The sequence below is a fragment of the Pelophylax lessonae genome, assembly GCF_965119305.1.
Source record: "Pelophylax lessonae genome assembly, chromosome: 13".
Lineage (NCBI taxonomy): Eukaryota > Metazoa > Chordata > Amphibia > Anura > Ranidae > Pelophylax > Pelophylax lessonae.
This window is the reverse complement of record NC_138780.1, coordinates 48,297,510-48,316,849: the sequence shown is the minus strand read 5'-3', so window position 1 is coordinate 48,316,849 and position 19,340 is coordinate 48,297,510. Positions and strand designations below refer to the sequence as shown.

General features: G+C 42.5%; 1 pseudogene across 1 annotated transcript in view; it reads left to right on the top strand.

Annotated features, from left to right (window-relative positions):
- The window catches only part of LOC309569834, a 57,895-nt pseudogene extending 39,417 nt beyond the window's left edge, over positions 1–18,478 (top strand). The window contains exons 2-4 of the transcript in view: positions 4,542–4,619; positions 11,179–11,810; positions 18,459–18,478. The product of the transcript in view is annotated as an uncharacterized misc_RNA (transcript). The remainder of the gene's footprint in view (positions 1–4,541; positions 4,620–11,178; positions 11,811–18,458) is intronic.
- The last annotated feature ends 862 nt before the right edge of the window (positions 18,479–19,340 follow it).

Genomic DNA, 19,340 nt, shown 5'->3' with positions numbered 1-19,340 from the left:
ATGTGGTGGATTTCCAATGTTTCGGTATTAATAGTTTTGCCGCATTCAGAAGATGGCATACTATTGATTTTTTATACTTATGGTCTGCGACGTCCGTAATATGTAGCAAACAGCATTCGGGGGTTAATGGGATAGCTGTACCCGCAAATTTCCTCAATCAACTCTATTATGTAGGTCCAATACTCATCAATTTTTGTACACTGCCACCATATATGGTATAATGTTCCTGCTGATTGACCACATCTCCAGCAGGTTTCAGATGTATTTGGGAACCACTTATTAATTTTCGCCGGAGTCATATACCATTGGGTGAGAAGTTTGTATGCATTTTCTTGAAATCTAGTGCTCCTTGAACATTTATGTGTCATAATGCATGCTGTAGTCCATTTTTTATCTGAAATTGAAACTTGCAGCACTTTTTCCCAATTTTCTTTAAACATGTTTGGTTTAATTTTTGCACTAGAAAGTAACAATGTATAAGCATATGATGTCGCTTTTTTGAATGGCGTTTGATCCAGACATATCTGCTCAAAGGCCAAAATTTGTCTCCCACAGGCCTTCTTCCTCAGGGGTTCATTTAAAAAATGATGCAATTGTAAATATGACCAAAAAGGCATAGGTAAAGCGTTTTGTGTGTGTTTAAGTTGGTCTTTTCCTATAAGAACACCTTCCTTAAAGAAATGTGCAGCGACTTTAAATTTGCTATTCTCTAGTGCATTAAGCCAAACATCCGAATAACCTGGCACAAACTCTGGGTTATTTATCAACGGCTTAAGGGGTCCCGGTAAACTCGAAATACCATGGAGATTAGTAACTCCATGGAACGTCGCTAATGTCTGTTTTGTTAAAGGGTGGGCCTTCACTGTGGCCGGGCATTTTTGCCATGCTATCCAAGGCAAATATCGTAGTGGGCACTCTATAATGTCTGATTCCAACTTTACCCATGCCTTTTTTGATTCATGACAATGCCAATCAATAATTAGTGTAAGATGAGTTGCCTGATAATATAGTCGAAAGTCCGGTACTCCCATTCCTCCCCTTTCCTTACGTCTAGCGATCAAATTGTGCCTTATCCGAGGTTGTCTATGTGCCCAGATAAATTGGGTCTGGATACTTCCCAGTTTAGCAAAAAAGCTATTAGGAATCTTAATTGGCAAGGTATGGAACAAATAAAGCAGCCTTGGAAGAGCTACCATTTTAATAATGGCTGCTCTTCCAAACCATGAGAAAAACTTAGTGTGCCATTGTTTCAGATCTAACTCAATTTGTTTAAGTAATGGGATGAAATTTTTAGAGTACAGAGTATCCAGACTCAGAGTTATCCAAAAACCCAAATACTTCAGGGCCCCTGTAACCCATCTGAGAGAGCTTTTTTCTTTTATTCGTAACAATTTGCTTTCCGGAACATTTAAGTTAAGTACCTCCGATTTCGAAAAATGTATACGGAAATTTGATACGTAGCTATATTTTTCAAACGCTTTCATCAGATTCGGAATTGTAATCAAAGGTTGTGTTACATAAAATAATAAATCGTCTGCGTATTCCGCTACTTTGTACGTGTTCTCCTTGACTCTCATCCCTTGTATTGATTCATCCGCCCTTACTTGTCTCAAAAAAGGTTCTATCGTCAAAATAAATAATAATGGTGACAACGGGCATCCTTGTCGCGTCCCATTTCTTATATTAATTGGTTCCGACAAGAGATGGTTTATTTTGATCCTCGCCGTTGGACATTGATAGAGCGATGCTATCCATCCCAGCATTTTAGGGGGGAAATTCACATGTCTGCAAGTTGCCATTAAACAATCCCACGCTACTCTGTCGAAGGCCTTCTCTGTGTCTGTTGACACAAGAAGACCCTCGACATTTCGCTGTTGGGTATAATGTATTAAGTTCAGGGTCTTAATTACATTATCTTTAGTCTCTCCTCCCACTACAAAACCCACCTGATCTTCCATTATTATTGTCGACAAATTTGGTTTGATTCTATTAGCCAATACTTTGGAAAACAGCTTTAAATCTGTATTTAAAAGAGAAATGGGTCTATAGTTAGCACATTCATATGTTGATTTCCCTATTTTAGGTATGACTGAGATATGCACATGTAGGAATGCAGGTGAGGTTTGCAGTGGGTCTGTAAGGGAATTCAGGGCCGGTACTAATTGAGGTAAAAGAAGATCCGCATACTGTTTATAGTATATGGAGCTAAATTCATCAGGTCCCGGACTCTTATTTGGCTTAATTTCTTTTAGTGCAAGGCGCACTTCGGTCTCAGTAATGGGTTGGTCCAAGAGCTACCTCTTCTGTGAATTTTGGAAGCCCGCTACTTGCCAAATAAGCTGCAATATTAGCCGCTCTGTCTCCAGAAAAGTCCGGAGTTCTATGTTGTGGAGCAATATTATACAGGGATGAATAGAACGTGTGAAATGGGCTGCAATTTTTTCAGCTGCTAGTTCTGTTTTAACTGATGCATTCCTAATGCCCATTATAATGTTAGAATTCTGGGTTGTTCTGAGCGCTCTTGCAAGGTATATACCACTCTTATCTCCATGTTCATAGTAGACCCCTTTGCGTAGAAAAAATAACCGCTTAGCTTTCGCCTCAATTTTTTGTTGGGGTTCTTTACGTTTCTGTAACAACTCAGTTGCGACACTTATTGATAAAGATTTCTTATGTACTTTTTCTAAATTGGAGATTGAATGCATGAGAGTTTGAATCTTTTTTTCTCTTTCTTTTTTCCGTTGTGAGTCTAACTTAATAAGTTCTCCCCGTATGACACTCTTATGTGCCTCCCATCTGACCATTGAAATGGTCTCTTCTAGCGTATTCATCCTAAAATAGGATTGTATATGTTGTATTATCTGAGTGTTAATGATTGGGTCTGCAATTAAATCTGCATTCAATCTCCAATTAAAAACTCTAGAAGTATTATTTGTTTTTAGGGTCACAGATATTGGTGCATGGTCTGAAAAGACCTGTGTCACAATCCTTGCTTGTGATATATTATTTATATCACGTTGTGAGATGAATAAATAGTCGATACGTGCGTATCTATCATGTATTGCTGAGTAATGGGTGAAATCTCTACCTTCCGGGTGTAAAGTTCTCCAAGAGTCTACCAAAGTTAATGATTGAATTAATTCTTTGATACGGGCAAGGATCTTATAGCGCACACATGAATTTTTATTTGAAGTATCTTGTAATGGATGAAGAGGAATATTCATATCTCCACCCATTATCACACGTCCCTTAGCAAATCCTAAGAGCATATTTATCATTTTTTGGCAGAACCCCAGTTGTGACCTGTTCGGGAAATATACACTCGCGAGGGTCGTGGGTATTCCCGCATATACTCCTCTCACGAATGCATATCTCCCATTCAGGTCTAACAAGGACGTGTCGACCTGGAAGCCCGCCGTCTTGCTAATCAATATAGATAACCCCTTTGTTTTATCCATTGGGTTGGCTGCGTGGAAGGCCGTAGGGAAATATGCTGACGTCAATTTCGGGACATCAGTTTGTTTAAAATGTGTCTCTTGTAGGAATACAAAGTGTGGTTTGGCTTTTTTCAACTCCCTGAGTACAAAATGTCTTTTCTCTGGTATATTTAGACCTTGCACGTTATGAGATATTACCGTGGCATATTTGCCCACCGAATTATAAGTCATGGTAATTGCCTTGTATGTGCCACTTATGTCGGACCTCGGTGCCTCCCTATGCCCTCCCACCCCTCAGTAAGTGGGATAGGGAAATAGGAAGGAAAATAAAAACAAACAAAGTGAAAAAAAAAAAAGAAAGGAAAACGAAAAAAAACCCCCACCGGAATAAACCAGTGTTAGGCAAAGTTTAATAGTAAGCAACACTCTGCCTTAAAGAAAAAGAATTTGGGTTCCAAATTCACAGACTAAACTAATTGTCTGTGATTAAGCTTAAAAACGGGGGTGTTACATGGCTCTTATTTTAGGGCCATGTAATACCCCGTGTGGGGGTTAGTGGGAGTCTCACATGGGTAAGGGAACACTCAGTTTAGTGCTATTTTATATCTAGGTTAAGAAAACCAAAAATAAGTAATATAAATCCATAAAGAAAAAAAAAAACGATTTAAATACTAGATATTAGCACTGTATCACAATTTAAATTTATATATAATTATTATAGCACCTGGGGAACGGCCCCTTCAAAAATGCTTATTAGGAGGACAACGAGATAGGGGAAAAGTGGGCACAAACCCAAAAAAAAAAAAAGGGGGGGGAGGCCCCACATAAATCGCTTATTTTATTTGGGAGGTACTGCTCGCCCTATTTGTACAGGGGAAGGAGAGGTGGGTTTCCCACTCTCCTTCTCGTCTCCTTCCATGCTTGGCTAATTCACATTATTATTTATTTTTTTTCCCTTTTCCTTCTCTTTTTCTTCTTCTTTTCTTTTCTTCCCCTTCTTCTCTTTTCTTTTATTCCCAATCTCGACTATAGTTATTTATCCTCCAGATGGACTGACTTATTTCCCTTTCTCCTTTATTTTCTGTTTTACTGTTCTTGCTGCAGATTGTTTTAACTTTTACTTTCCAGGTCTACTACTTCTACTCTTCTTATTCAAAGGTCTTTTTTCAGGTGATTGAACAGGTGAGCGCCTTAGACCCTCAGATAACATGGGTAGCTTATACTCCTGATACCATTCCGGAAGTTCCACTACTGGTATCTGTAAACCTTCACAAAAAACTCTTAGCTCGTTGGGCGATCTAAGAGTATGCATTCTACCCTGTAGAGTCACCGTTAAGGCAAAAGGAAACAGCCATTGATATTTAAATTCTCTTTCCCGCAGCACTGTTAGGAGGGGGCATAAGGCTCTTCTATTTCTCAAAGTGATCTGAGAAAGATCCTGGAATATCTGAACCTGTGCGTCTTTAAATTTAATTTCTTCTTTTTGTCTTACTTTAGACATAACCTCCTCTTTTAATTGAAAGTTTTGAAAACAACATATAATATCTCTAGGGGGTCCGCTGTCTATGCCCTTGGCCCGCAGTGTTCTGTGTGCACGTACAAGATCAATCGTTGCATCCTCATGCCTCTCCAGCAATGAATTAAACATCTTTTGTAATGTTTGGGGTATTTGGTCTTGTGCTATATCCTCCGGAATGCCTCTAATTCTCAAGTCACAATGTCTCCCTCTATTATCCAAGTCCTCCAGACTTTTATTAATCTCAATTAAATGTGCCGCATGTGAAACAGCTATGTGTTCCAATCTCCCAATTGATCTGTCTCTCTGAGCACCCGCCTGCTCCGCTATCAAGAACTGTTCAGACAGTTTGAGGAAATCTGATTTTAAATCAGTAATGGCCGCTGAAAGTGTTGACTTAATGTCCGCTGCAATGTTATTCATCGCGGTCAGTGTTGGGGGGGGGGTCCTCCACGAACCCTTTGCTTACCCCTTCCTCCGGTGAAAGTTGGGAGTTCTCACTTCTTTCCTCCTCTCCGTCTGTCAGCGCCATCTTGTCTGTCCTCATGCCGCTCTTGGTGGCTGTTTGTGTTTTAAATAACTCCGAAATATTTAGTTTAGCCATAGCCGAGGATGTGCGATGTTGCCTGCTGCTCTGTGCGGGGTGATGTGTGTAGCGGGACACCCTGCCCATCATCCGCCGTCTCTGGAGCCAAGCCTCTGAAGCCAAGCCTCGCGCCTATGCTGTGGAGCCGTTCACTTCCCGCAGCTCCTCAGTGTGCCGCCTTCCGCATCGTGCGTCAAGCCACGCCCCATATATAGACTTTTTAAACATTTTTAAATTATTCTAAATATGCCTGCTCTCTAAATATAAATTTATCTTTTTTGACATATATTTTCACATATGGACATCATACTACAGTCAGTTCCATTAATATTGGGACATTGAAACAATTCTAATCTTTTTGGCTCTATACAACACCACAATGGATTTGAAATGAAACAAACAAGATGTGCTTTAACTGCAGACTTTCAGCTTTAATTTGAGGGTATTTACATCCAAATCAGGTGAACGGTGTAGGAATTACAACAGTTTGTATATGTGCCTCCCACTTTTTAAGAGACTTTTTAAAGCTGAAAGTCTGCAGTTAAAGCACATTTTATTTGTTTCGTTTCAAATCCATTGTGGAGGTGTATAGAGCCAAAAAGATTACAATTGTGTCGATGTCCCAATATTTATGGACCTGACTGTATATACATATTTGTTCTTGTGTTTCTTTATTTTAATATTTGATAGCCCTGATGCGTTGGTTATATAATGCTATGCTACTTTCAATAAAATATTCACCTCAATTTCTGGATACTGGGAGCTCCTTTTATCAACCTTTATAAGTACATGTGAAAATGACCTTGAGGCCATACCCAGAGGTAGCAGCCCCAGTCCCTCAAAAGGGCTCACCGCCATCTTTCAGCCAAGGTGGGCCGGACTCTTTGGGAAGCAAACTCCCCCAACAAGCCCCCACCATTAAACACCTACAGACCCTCAACAGAGAGAGTCAGTACAGCGTGGTCTCCCACCCAGAAGAGATACCTATCAGTGCTGCCAATCAGTGCCTTATCATCAGTGATGCCTATCAGTGTCACCTACCAGTGCCTATCAGTGCCCATAAATGCCACCTATCAGTGCCACCTATTAGTGCAACCTATTAGTGCCCTTCAGTGCCACCTATCAGTTCCCATCGGTGCCACCCATCAATGTCCATCAGTGCCACCTATGAGTGCCACCTATTAGTGCCATCTATTAGTGCCCTTCAGTGCCACCTATCATTGTCCTTTCAGTGCCACCTGTCAGTGCCACATATCAATGACACCTATCAGTGCCAACCAGTGCCGCCTTATCAGTACCCATCAGTGCAGCCTCATCAGGGCACCTCAATGAAGGAGAAAAATTACCTTTTGCAAAATTTTAAAACAAACTATGAAAACTGTTTGTTTTTTCAACATTTTCAGTCTTTTTTTTTGTTTGTTTAGCAAAAAATAAAACCCCAGTAGTGAATAAATACCACCAAAAGAAAGCTCTATTTGTGTGAAAAAAATGACAAATATTTCATTTGGGTACAGTGTTGCATGACCGCACAATTGTCATTCAAAGTGTGACTTCGCTGAAAGCTGAGAATTGGCCTGGGCAGGAAGGGGGTTTAAGTGCCCAGTAGCCAAGTGGTTAAACCAGGCATAGGAGAAAACATAAATGATCATAAAGACTTTAAATCAGCCAGGTTAGTTACCACCTAACAAAGCTAAATTTAACAGTAGCTCCTGTTCAAGACATGGGTACTACACTCATATTGGACTGCAAATGTGTGACTACACCATAGGAGCTTTGCTTCCACTTTTGGTCCTTTAGGTTTTTAGGGGGAGGGGTAGGTATCTATTTCTGCCAGATACCCCCTCCCACTTTTGCTGGAATTGCCTAGGCCGGGGGGGGGCTCAACCTTTTGAAGAGAGAGGGCCCCTTTGGTGATTTGCTAACCGTTCGCAGGCCACAACGAACGATGAGGTTTTACTGCCCCCCCAAACCACAAGCCCTTATTATGCTGAGCCCCCTATAAGGCTGCATTCACAATGATGTGTTGCAATTTACCTGTACCATGGTTGCAGCACAGTGCAACTGCAGCTTTTCTGCAGGTTAGCTGCACTGAGCCATAGACCTCGATTACATCTTGCGGGTGAGGTACACTTTCTGAAAGCACACTAAAATTTCTGCATTCAGGAGTTTTGGTGTGCTTTCAGAAAGTGCACCAAACCCGCAAGATGTAATCGAGGTCTATGGCTCAGTGCAGCTAACCTGCAAACCCGCAGGATATAATATAAGTCTATGGTTCAGTGTAGCTAACCCACAGGAAAGCCACAGGTGCACTGCGCTGCCCCTGCAGATTGGTGTGAAAGCAGCTTAATAACCCTTTTTCATAAGTGCAAATATGCCCATTGCAAAAAAACAGTGTTTGTGATGTATAATACACTGATCTTTTTCTCTTCCAGCTTCTGCTGGCATTGCTCTACAGGCTGCTAGAAAGGTCCCAAGCAAAGTGCACTTGGTATCACTCTGCTTTGGACAGGAGCTGGCGCTACAGAGGAAGCATCGGCTCATGCAGCTGCTGTTCCCTCTGTGGCCGCCTGCTTTCTCCGCTGCCAGCTCCATGCACTCTGATGCTCTGGGATGGCAGTTCAGAAACCTGTTGACCACGATCTGGGCTTGCCAACCTGCATCCCAGAGCATGACCATGCGAAAGAAATGACTATCAAATATGGAGACCATCCATAAATAAAAATGGGGATTTAGTTCCACCATATGGCCATATCGTGCTCAAGCCCACACACACCTGTACTCTATTGGTGTCCTCTATCAAGTAGATATAGGAGGAGTCCCCTGCAGTTCATTAGCACACCTTCCCAGCAAGGAGCATTGTCTCCAAGGGTAAGAGAGGCTGGATTCACCCCTTTTTTATGGATAGTGTAGGACCCACCGATAATGGGGTACTTTGACGTAGTGGTGGGCTTGAGCACGATATGGCCATATGGTGGAACTAAATCCCCATTTTTATTTATGGATGGTCTCCATATTTGATAGTCATTTCTTTCGCATGGTTGCGCTATTCTTTTTTAATATACATGTTGCTTGGTCCATAGCTGCACCGGCTTTAGATATACATGTTCAGGGTCTGCTCCCCCAATTTTTTGCTTGTTTATTATGTATTCGGTCTGACCAGACTTATGAGGTTGAGCATCCCATCCCCCACACACACCTGTACTCTATTGGTGTCCTCTATCAAGTAGATATAGGAGGAGTCCCCTGCAGTGCATTAGCACACCTTCCCAGCAAGGAGCATTGTCTCCAAGGGTAAGAGAGGCTGGATTCACCCCTTTTTTATGGATAGTGTAGGACCCACCGATAATGGGGTACTTTGACGTAGTGGTGGGCTTGAGCACGATATGGCCATATGGTGGAACTAAATCCCCATTTTTATTTATGGATGGTCTCCATATTTGATAGTCATTTCTTTCGCATGGTTGCGCTATTCTTTTTTAATATACATGTTGCTTGGTCCATAGCTGCACCGGCTTTAGATATACATGTTCAGGGTCTGCTCCCCCAATTTTTTGCTTGTTTATCCCAGAGCATGGGCATGTGCTTCCTTGGTTTAAGGTCGCGAGACACATCAGAAGACTCCCTGGGCTTCGCGTTGAGCAACTCTAGCCTAGGCGATCCCAGCTGAAGTTCTACCCCCCACCACCCTCAACTTCCTAGAACACGTCACACATCTCAGGAGGCTGTGGGACCATTTATAGAGCGCAGTGTGACTTGCTTGCACAGTGGGGAGACAGTTGTAAAGCTACAAGGAGTCACAGCCAACTTCCCTCAGTAAACATTGTAGCACTGGGGACTGGAAGACCCGCGAAGAACCAACCTGGGTGAGGTCAGTGCTGGATCCCTGGACAGGTGAAGGCCCGTACACACGTACGGATCGTCGGCCGACAGAACGGCCGACAAATGTTCGCGGCTGGCGTGTTTGTTGTTTGTCTATTGAAAAGTGCTCAAAACTTGGCCAGGACATTTGTCTGCCGACAGAAAATGACGTCACTACGTTCCACGCACGTTCGCCGCTACAAAAGAGGAAGTGAGTGTTTGGCCGTGACCCTTCTGGGCATCTCGTGCTGATTTCGGTAGCATTTGTTTGGTTGACGACATTTCGCTATTTTCCGAGACATCGTTCGAGAATTTATTATGGCGACCGTGAATTCGACCGTTGCTGTCGTTAGTGTTGGAGTTTTGGCTCTGAGACGACGTACGAGCAATAGGAAGAAGAAGCGGACCTCCTGGACGAAAAATTGGTTGCTTAACCGTGATCAATTTTCTCATATGTCCTTGCTGAGGGAGCTCCAGGAAAATAATCCTGATGACTTCAGGAATTATTTGAGGATGACGGATCCCATCTTTTACCGTCTTCTTGCCCTGGTGTCCCCCTATATTCTGAAGCAGGATACTTGTATGCGGCTTGCAATTACTCCTGAGCAAAGGTTAATTGCGACTTTGAGGTATCTTGCAACAGGGAGAAGCCTGCAGGATCTGAAGTTCACCACAGGCATCTCCCCCCAAGCACTTGGAGTCATCATCCCTGAGACCTGCTCTGCCATCATCAAGGTCTTACAGAAGGACTATATCAAGGTATGTTTAATTTTTTACATTACATTACATGTATTAGTCGTTTCACCCGAATTATTAGGTTTTTGGATGTACAGCAATTGACACAGGCCATTATTTGTAAACTACCCTCTGTCCGCATGCACATAGTAGTAAAGATGTAGATTATCTTAACCATTTGTAAAATTACCCACTAACCACCCCACTATTCTCTCCTATGTGTCCCTAAACGCATTGCCTGTTAACAGTATTTTGAATCTGTGTCATTTTATTACTTTCCCTCAAACAATTATTCCTTGGCCAATGTTTTATTACCTAGTTTACGATTTATCTAAAATACATCAGTCCATCCATTCCCACCTATGATTGTGTATGTTTATGTAATGATGTTAAAACCTTCACTGACCACAAGCCCTTATTGATGTATAAATGCCCAATTTTACTTACCCATCCCCCCACCCACATGCTAAATCTCAAAGTCAGCATATACCAAAGCTCAAGCTCAGAGGTCTTCAAACTATGGCCCTCCAGTTGTTCAGGAACTACAATTTCCATCATGCCTAGTCATGTCTGTGAATGTCATAGAACTACAAGGCCTCATGGGATGTGTAGTTCTGCAACAGCTGGAGGGCCTTAGTTTGTAAATTTCAGCTCTAGCTGGTGAGTATAATGGGCCATACACACTATAAGATTGTCAGAACAATTTATCCTTCCGATTTACCAAAACCAAATAATATGAGGTCAAACAAACACTTTCAAATCCTATGCAATCTGGCAGGCACTTGCACTACATAGAAAAGGTAAATCTGCACGAAAAATTCTTAAGAGAATCTTATAGTGTGTATGGCCCTTTACAATATAAGAACAATAGGAGGTTGAAAATAAATGTATGTAGATGTTACATCCCCAAATCAAAACGTTTGCCTTCCTGTTGTTTATATTTTTAACAAGTTGCATAAGCATTTAACAGACAACTGTGTGTGTAATTTATAATGTGATGTGCTCAAGCACTAATTTTTTTTTTTTTTTGTTTTTTTTCCCCACAGTTCCCTTCAAACGCAGAGCAATGGCTGGAGATTGCTGCTCAATTTCTGGAGAAGTGGAATTTTCCCAATTGTGGGGGTGCTATTGATGGGAAGCACGTCCGCATTGTCCCCCCTCCGAATTCCGGCACATTTTATTATAATTATAAAGGTTTTTTTTAGTATAGTCATGCTAGCCATAGTTAATGCAAACTATGAGTTTATTTATTTGGATATTGGCAAAAATGGCCGCAATTCGGATGGGGGAGTTATTGAGCAGACGGAGTTCGCTCGTCGTCTTCATAACGGCACTCTGAACCTGCCATCCAGGGTGCAAACTGTTGAGGGTATGAGCTTTGTTTTTATCGCAGATGATGCTTTTGCGCTTGGGGAGCATCTCATGAAGCCCTACCCTCAGAGGAACCTCACCCCCGACCAAAGGATTTACAACTACCGGTTGTCCAGAGCTCGCAGAGTTGTGGAGAATGCCTTCGGGATAATGGCCAACCGGTTCCGGATATTCCTGACGTCCATACACCTGGCACTGTACAAAGTGGATAATGTGGTCTTGTGTTGCTGCATTTTGCACAACTTCCTACGCAGGAATGTACACAATTATGTATTGCAGCAACTGGATACTGACCCTGCTATGCCAGGTACAAGTGGAGAGGCCCAACCTCCTGACCAAGTGGAGTCCATGACGTCAATGCAAGTTGGACGGTCAGGATTGGCATCACACAGGGCCCGTCAGATCCGCCAGGAATATCTGGACTATTTCTTGGGGAGAGGAGCTGTGTCCTGGCAGCAATCACTGTCACACAACCAATAAACTTCATAAATAATTTCCTAACCAGATAAATGTCATAGATCTATGATTTTTGAACACATTAAACAAAAATTGCTATGATTCTGTATTGTGGCTTCTAATCATTTGGGCACATATGGCAAACATAATTTTTGGGGTAAATCATGTGTTATATATGTGTGACTTTGGAAGGGTTAATACATTCATCAGTGTGTTTCTTTACTGTAGTCTCTCACCAGCTGATCCAAAGTGATGATGGCCATGTGTTATTTTTGAGCCAGTGGTGTAAATACAAAGGTCTTCTGCACCCCACAAAATTTCCACAAACCCTGTCACATTGAGAACTAGGTCACACCCAAGGTTCATCTAATGTCACCTTACATTGGTGGTCATTGTCCAGAAGCTGCCCATACTATATATTTCATATAATACATTAGGGTATTAACAATGTACCTACACCTGTTATGTTGTGTTAATTTATGACATCCTTCTCACTGCCCACCAATGTTAGGATATGTCAGTGTTATGTGAAACCAGATCATTGTTCATCTCAAAGTGTTATATATAGGTAATGGAAAGTAAACTAGAGCAACGAACAAGCAATACACTATAGATTACACTGATCTCCCTACACTGATTGCTACTGGCAATATCAATGCCATATTGAATCCTAGGACTGCTAGTACCTTGAGTGTTGAGTCACACTTATGCGATGCGGGAAGTCTGCGACTTTGCATCCTTCCTGCATCGCATAAGGGTGACCCGCCACTAACTTTTTCCACAGGATTGTATTACACAAGTGTGAAGCACTGTGCCATCCAATCCTGATACATCAGAAATAAAGGGTCATGTGCGACTTGTGTGCGTGTTCAGTGCGAATGTAGCCATACAAAGTGTATGTCTCAATTCGCACTGCACTCGCACAAAAGTCGCACATGATGCATTTATTCAGCTGCATCAGGATAGGATCGCACAGTCGTTCCCACTTGTATGATCTGATCCTGTATGAAATGTCAGATCGCACTGTGATATGCGTTTAAACTGTTGGGATCTTTAACATTTCATTGACACCTCCAGCAACTCGCATATGGCAGTGTCCAAAATGCTTTCATTAACATGTAAATATGGGAATAGGACAGCCATCATACATTTAATGCTTCTTTACACAGCTTTAGACCCGGTCCCCCCAACGAAAGTCAAATAAAGAATGGAACACACATTGTTGAATGTAAAAATTTTTTGGTAAGAAACATTCACAGGGTTAGGGTTAGGGTTAGGGTGTTTTCAAGTGTTTTTCCCAAACGTGGGTACACTCTTAACAACTGAGTGTCATCAAGATATCATAAAATATTACAAAACATTTGTAATAAAAGGAACCAATAAAAACATTAAAAACGTAGTAAAAAATTTTTAAAATTTGGCAATCATGTCCACAAAATCGCGCATTTTGTATTGCAATGCCGTTGCTGTTTCCTTGATTTGCTCGAGGTCTGAGCAACATTGGAGAGCCTCACGTGTTAATTTTGCTAAAGTGCAAGTAGGTAAATCATGATCTGTAAAAAAATATACAACTGAGTCAATGTGAATCACCTACATGAGGTCATAATAGAGAAACATTTGGTGTCCAGGTTATATTAAATTACTCTCGAGTTAATACCTACCCTGTTCTTATGCTCTTTTGCCCTAGGCTCTTCTTCTTCCTCCTGTCCTCCTCTGATCCTGTTGCTGATGATTCTGCCGGTCTCCTGAGCTTACTATATATTCATTAGGGGTGTGAACGCATGATGACGTCATTGTGAGGGCATGGTCGTAATGTATATATATTAAGCTGCAGAGACCAGAGACGGGCAGAATGCACGGCAACAGCATCAGAGGAGGACAGGAGGAAGAAGAAGAGCCTAGGGCAAAAGAGCAGACAACATAAGAGCAGAAGATTGGACAGCAGAAGAGTGGAGAGGAGAAGATTCAAAGAGCAGAGTGGAGAAGACCGGATGAAGATATTTAAGAACATTTCATAAACGTCTCTTGTCGTTATTCACATACACTTCCATTTATGTGGTTAATGTGTAGGGGTACTATGTACCCCATACCCATTCACATAGTGATTGGGGTCTGGGATCTGGGGGCCACCCTTTGTTAAAGGTTGCTTCCAAAGTCCTAGGAACCCCCTGGCCGCATGACCCCCCAAAACCACCAGACAGGGTTGTGGGGATGAGGCCCTTGTCCTCCTCTACATGGGAGCAAGGTGCTTTTGGGTGTGCGGTGCAGAGCCCTCCTGGCCCAAAGCAACAAAACCCCCCCATGTTGAGGGCATGTGTCCTGCTGTGGTCCAAGGGGTGTTTGGTCCGCTTGCTCGTTCTCTTTCCTGGCCTGACAAGCTGCATGCTTGGATAAGGGTCTGGTATGGGTTTTGGGGGTAACCCACGCTGTCTTTTTGTTGTGGGCCTACCCTCAAACTCACTACCACACACAAAAGGCCTGGTTGTGAACTTGGGGGGGACACCCACGGTGGGTTATTCAATTTTTCTGTGTAGTTCCCCCTCAAACATCTTCACAGCGCAAGTGGCCCCGCAAGTCAGAGCATCCTGATCCAACTTACGGTGCGACTTCCATTCAAATAAAGAGGCTCCCATAGGGAACTAGTGTTGACAATTGGAGGCTAAAAATAACACTGATAAAAATCATTATGAAAAAACCTACGTGGGCACACAATTGGCTCTCTGACACTTGGTCCTGGATCCTCCACATTTTCGGATGTGGCTTCCACGCTGCTTGGCAAGTTGCCAGGAGATGTTGGTTCTGACCTGGCTGGGGATGCCACATCCTCGCATGACGCAACATCTGCAATGTAAATTTGTAAGGGAATACAAGAATATAAGGTTAAACAATCATTGCAAATACACATATTTCTATGATCCCACTACCCAAAAATCTGTGCCTACCAACCTTCTTGTTGCTCTGGTGTCTGGTCACTTGTTGGCTCCACCAGAATAACCTCAGGAATAATGTCTTCATCTACATAATACAAAAAAGTTGCCATATCATAAAAGTCACAAGAGGTACATTTGTTAGGACATGGTGCCCTGCTTGATAGCTCTTTTAATAACAAATATGAAGACATGTACATGGTTATGTACGAACAATATGGTACATTAATGTTTGACTGTGCATAGGAAGCAATTACCTTTAGTAGAATCTGTGCCACCATCTGGGCCCATGTCCTCATCTTCTTCGGCAACTGCCGATGGAGCTGCCAAACCTCTCCTCCTCCTTTCCCATAGTTTTGCACGGAGTTTTCTTTTTTCTCCTATTTAAAGGTTTGAATAATAATCTGTGATTAATAGGAATGTTTGCAGAGAAGATTCGTGCAGGAAAGAACGTTCGTTGCAACACAATACATATATTTTTAACTATGGCTTCCTGACTTTTAATGTCATATACTAAAAAATCAACAATAGATCGATCTAATCACGACATGACAACTAAAATGAGTAATCTAACTTTTTACATAGACATTATAATCTAGACATGTTAATACAACATACACAAAATTATAAAAAAACATATTGCATGTTTAAAAAAAAAAAAAAAAATTACTTTTTTTCAGAATCCGATGGATGTGGGCAAGCTGATCCTGCTCACGGTGTTTCAGGTCGGACCATCGTTTCCTAATCTGATCTTTCGATCGCTCCACACCAAATTTTTTTTGCAAACAGGCCACCACCTTATCCATGATGCCATCTTTCCTGGCATTGGGCCGGTCGTAATTTGCCAACTTTCCATCGTAATCCATTTTTTCTAAAATGGAGACCATCTCCACCATTTCTGCCTTGGTCATGGGTGTAGCCCTTGATTTTCTGGTTGGCCCAATCACTTCTGCCCACACTTATTGAGCTCTCAGATCGTTGAGACATGGTTCTTAATTAAAAAACGATTATTCCACTGCCTCAGGTGTGTGAGTGTCGCATGTAGGCCTGATCTTCGGCACGTACACACCCCTGCACAAGCCCGCCACTGGAGGAGGAGTTGACGCATGCGCTGTATTTAAAGGACGCCAGATCTTTCGATTCGCTAGCGGACATATCGATGGTTGGAGCACGATCGAACGGCGATTCACGACTTTTCCCCACAAACAAAGGTACGACTATTTGATTAGAAAGTGTGTATTTTGGGCCCTATACAGCTTTTATTAGGAATATCTTTATTATGTCCCAAAATACATGCTATTTTAATATGTTTTGTGTTGTGTTGTGTCTTGCAGGCATATAATGTCCTGCAAAATGGTGGACAATTTCACCAGCCATGAGTTCCTCATCGGCTTCATTGATGAGTTCAGGCAACTGCCCTGTTTGTGGAAAGTAAAGTCGGCTGAATACAAAAACAAGCACCTAAAAAAACAGGCCATTGAACATTTAGTGGCCTTCTACAAGCCCGCCTGTCCTGCAGCAAATGCCGAGTATATCCGCAAAAAAATTAACAGCATTCGCAGTGCCTACAGACGGGAGGTTAAAAAAATTGAGGAGGCCACAAGGTCAGGAGCAGCTGCCAAAAATATACCTGTACCACGGCCGTGGTATTTTGATAACCTCAGGTTCCTGGCAGACACATTGGAATCGAGGCCATCTATTTCCACGCTGCCTTCGACTTCGGCAGAGGGCTCAGTGTCTGTATATCCAAGCCAGGATGAAGATATCCTAGAGGGCAATTTGACTCAGGTATGGCATTTCACAATATATTGTCTGATAAAAATGTAATCATGTAACAAAATTATAAGCTAAACCATAATTGACCCTTTATGTAAACTGGCATAGCAAGGGGTTGGCATGACAGGCAACCACCAGGGGCGCAGGCCAAGGGGGGTGGGTCGCAAAAACATTGGCATTGTTTTACTGATTTTTTTAACAGCCTCCACACCCCAGAACCCCCAGTTTGCAGGCGGATTCATGCAGGTGTAAAACATTGAGAGCTGCTTCATGCAGGTGTAAAACATTGAGAGCAGCTGAGCCAAAAGACCAGGAGACTGAGAGTGCCTCTCACTGCATCCCCAGCACACCTCCGGTCTTACAAACACTGCTATAGCCTCAGCACACCTCCGGTCTTACAAACACTGCTGCATCCCCAGCACACCTCCAGTCCTAACAAACATTGCTGGAGCCTCAGCATTCCTCTGGCTCAACCTTTTTTAAAACTAAACTAACAAACTAACAGCTCCTGCAAATGATACATCCATCCTTGCTTCCATGTCTCTGGTCTCTCACTCTGGGTCAGCAAGGCAGGTGGCTTCCTTATTCCTGTTTTCCTGCAACGCTTCACCCTCAATGCCCTACATCAAGCCCTCTGCAAGTTCAGGCCCCTCTCTCTCTGCAACCCCCCTCCTCTCTCTCTCACACCCCTCTTTCTCTCCCTATCTCTATCTCTCACCCCTCTCTTTCTTGTTTTTCACACCTGAGACAATGATTGCCCACTAGAGAGCTCTACACTGGGCAAACAAGGGACAAATGAGAACATTTAATGCCCTTTTAGATTTTTTTTTGGGGGGTGGGGGGTTACATTTTTACATTGATCTTGGGGGGGGGGGGGGTTGTTGCCGAATACAGCTCCTCAACAAGGGCACTGGAGACCCTAGATACGCCACTGCATGTAAAGTCTACTATTTGTTCACAATAATATAACAAACATGACTTTTTATATACACTATAACATTCTAATCAATTGTTCATTTCATCAACAGGGAAGTGTCACTGAGGAGGAGCCAGGTTGCAGCCAGGAGCCTGGGGAGCCTGCGGAACTCTTTCCAGCACCACCTCCTCCTGCCAAACGGAGGCAAAAGAGGAAGCACGTCGATGACATCACCGACGAATTCATACATGAGGCCACCATAGCCCTACGTAGGAAACCGGAGGCAAATGAGTCCTTCGGGAATATGACGGGCAAAATTTTAGGGCAGGTGGAACTCAGGCAGTGTCAATATGCCCGAAAAATAATTCTCGATGTGCTGCAAAAGGCGGAAAACGGCGTCCTTACTGAGCACAGCCACGCGTGCGAGGAGCACCCATGCCCTCCACCTCCACAACACCCACCACCTCGCCAAATGCCACATGGCCAGTGGCAATATGGCCAGCAGGATCCAAACCTGCCCTCATGGCAGCCTGATTACAGTTATCAGCAGTTATAATTTTTGTAACCCCCTATTATTTATTTTACCCCTGTTTGTCATTTTCTAATTTAATTTAGTCCAAATGGACCTTTTTTATGTTTATTTTTTAAATACGGAGAGTATTAATGTATAAATGGCCTATCTGAATTTGTTAACATGTTTAATATTGTGCATAACCTGAAAAATATGTTTTATACATTAATTCATACAAGAATAAAGGGTCATATCAATAGTTAGATCTTTGGTGTGAAAATACAAAAATAATGGTGAAGAGTTAAAATTATTTAATTCTAAAATTTGATAGAACAGATAGAATAGACAAACATTATCTTATCATAACAGAACATATGCCTTTTAATTAGATAAGTATGGCATTATGAGCAGCATCTTCCTTCTTCTCACATTTATCAAGATGAGCATGTGCTCCGCATTTCACATATTTTTTGGACTGCCGCGAGCCGAAAGTTCTTTCTGGATAAAATGTTGAGTTTACTAGAGAAAATTCTTTCGGGACCTCATTTGGTTTGATCATGCGTGTTGGGATTTTTTTTTTTTTTTCCATAATAAATTTTTATTGAAATTTAAATAGAAAACATACAAAATATACACAGTGCATGAGAACAGTCACATGGAGTGTGTACAAAACGGTGAAACAATAAACACATATTAGCATAACGTAGCAATAACGACTAGTATGTGCAGCAATATGTTCACAGTGGGTATATGTAAAGCATTAATATATAAAACATGGCCGTGTGATTATCATAACCTGTGTGACGGAGGTCCCATATCTTGTGCATCCTGTCTAACTGAGGGCAGGCAAGGAAAAGGGGTCATGTGCCACAGCGGCCTTTCATATTGGGTATCGTTAGCCAGGTCACATGCAAGGAGGGGGTAGTATTCGGCCAAAAACCAGGCAGGGACCCACTGGGGATGGAGTGGGGAGTCGTTATAACTGGATAAAGGGAACAAACAACAGATGGGGCAGGAAAGGTGGGAAGGGAAGGAAGGGGAGGGGACTAGAAAGGGGAAGGAAGGGGACTAGGAGGAGATAGAGAAGTGGGAATAGTTGGAGAGGAAGCAAGAAAAATAGGGAATAAGGGAGACTGGGGTTGGAAATGATAGGAAGGTGGGAGAGCCAGACGGTACATGATCAGTAAGGATTCAGCGATCAGCATTACAATGGGCGCAGAGATCAGAATAGAACGCGGAAGTGGCCTCCAA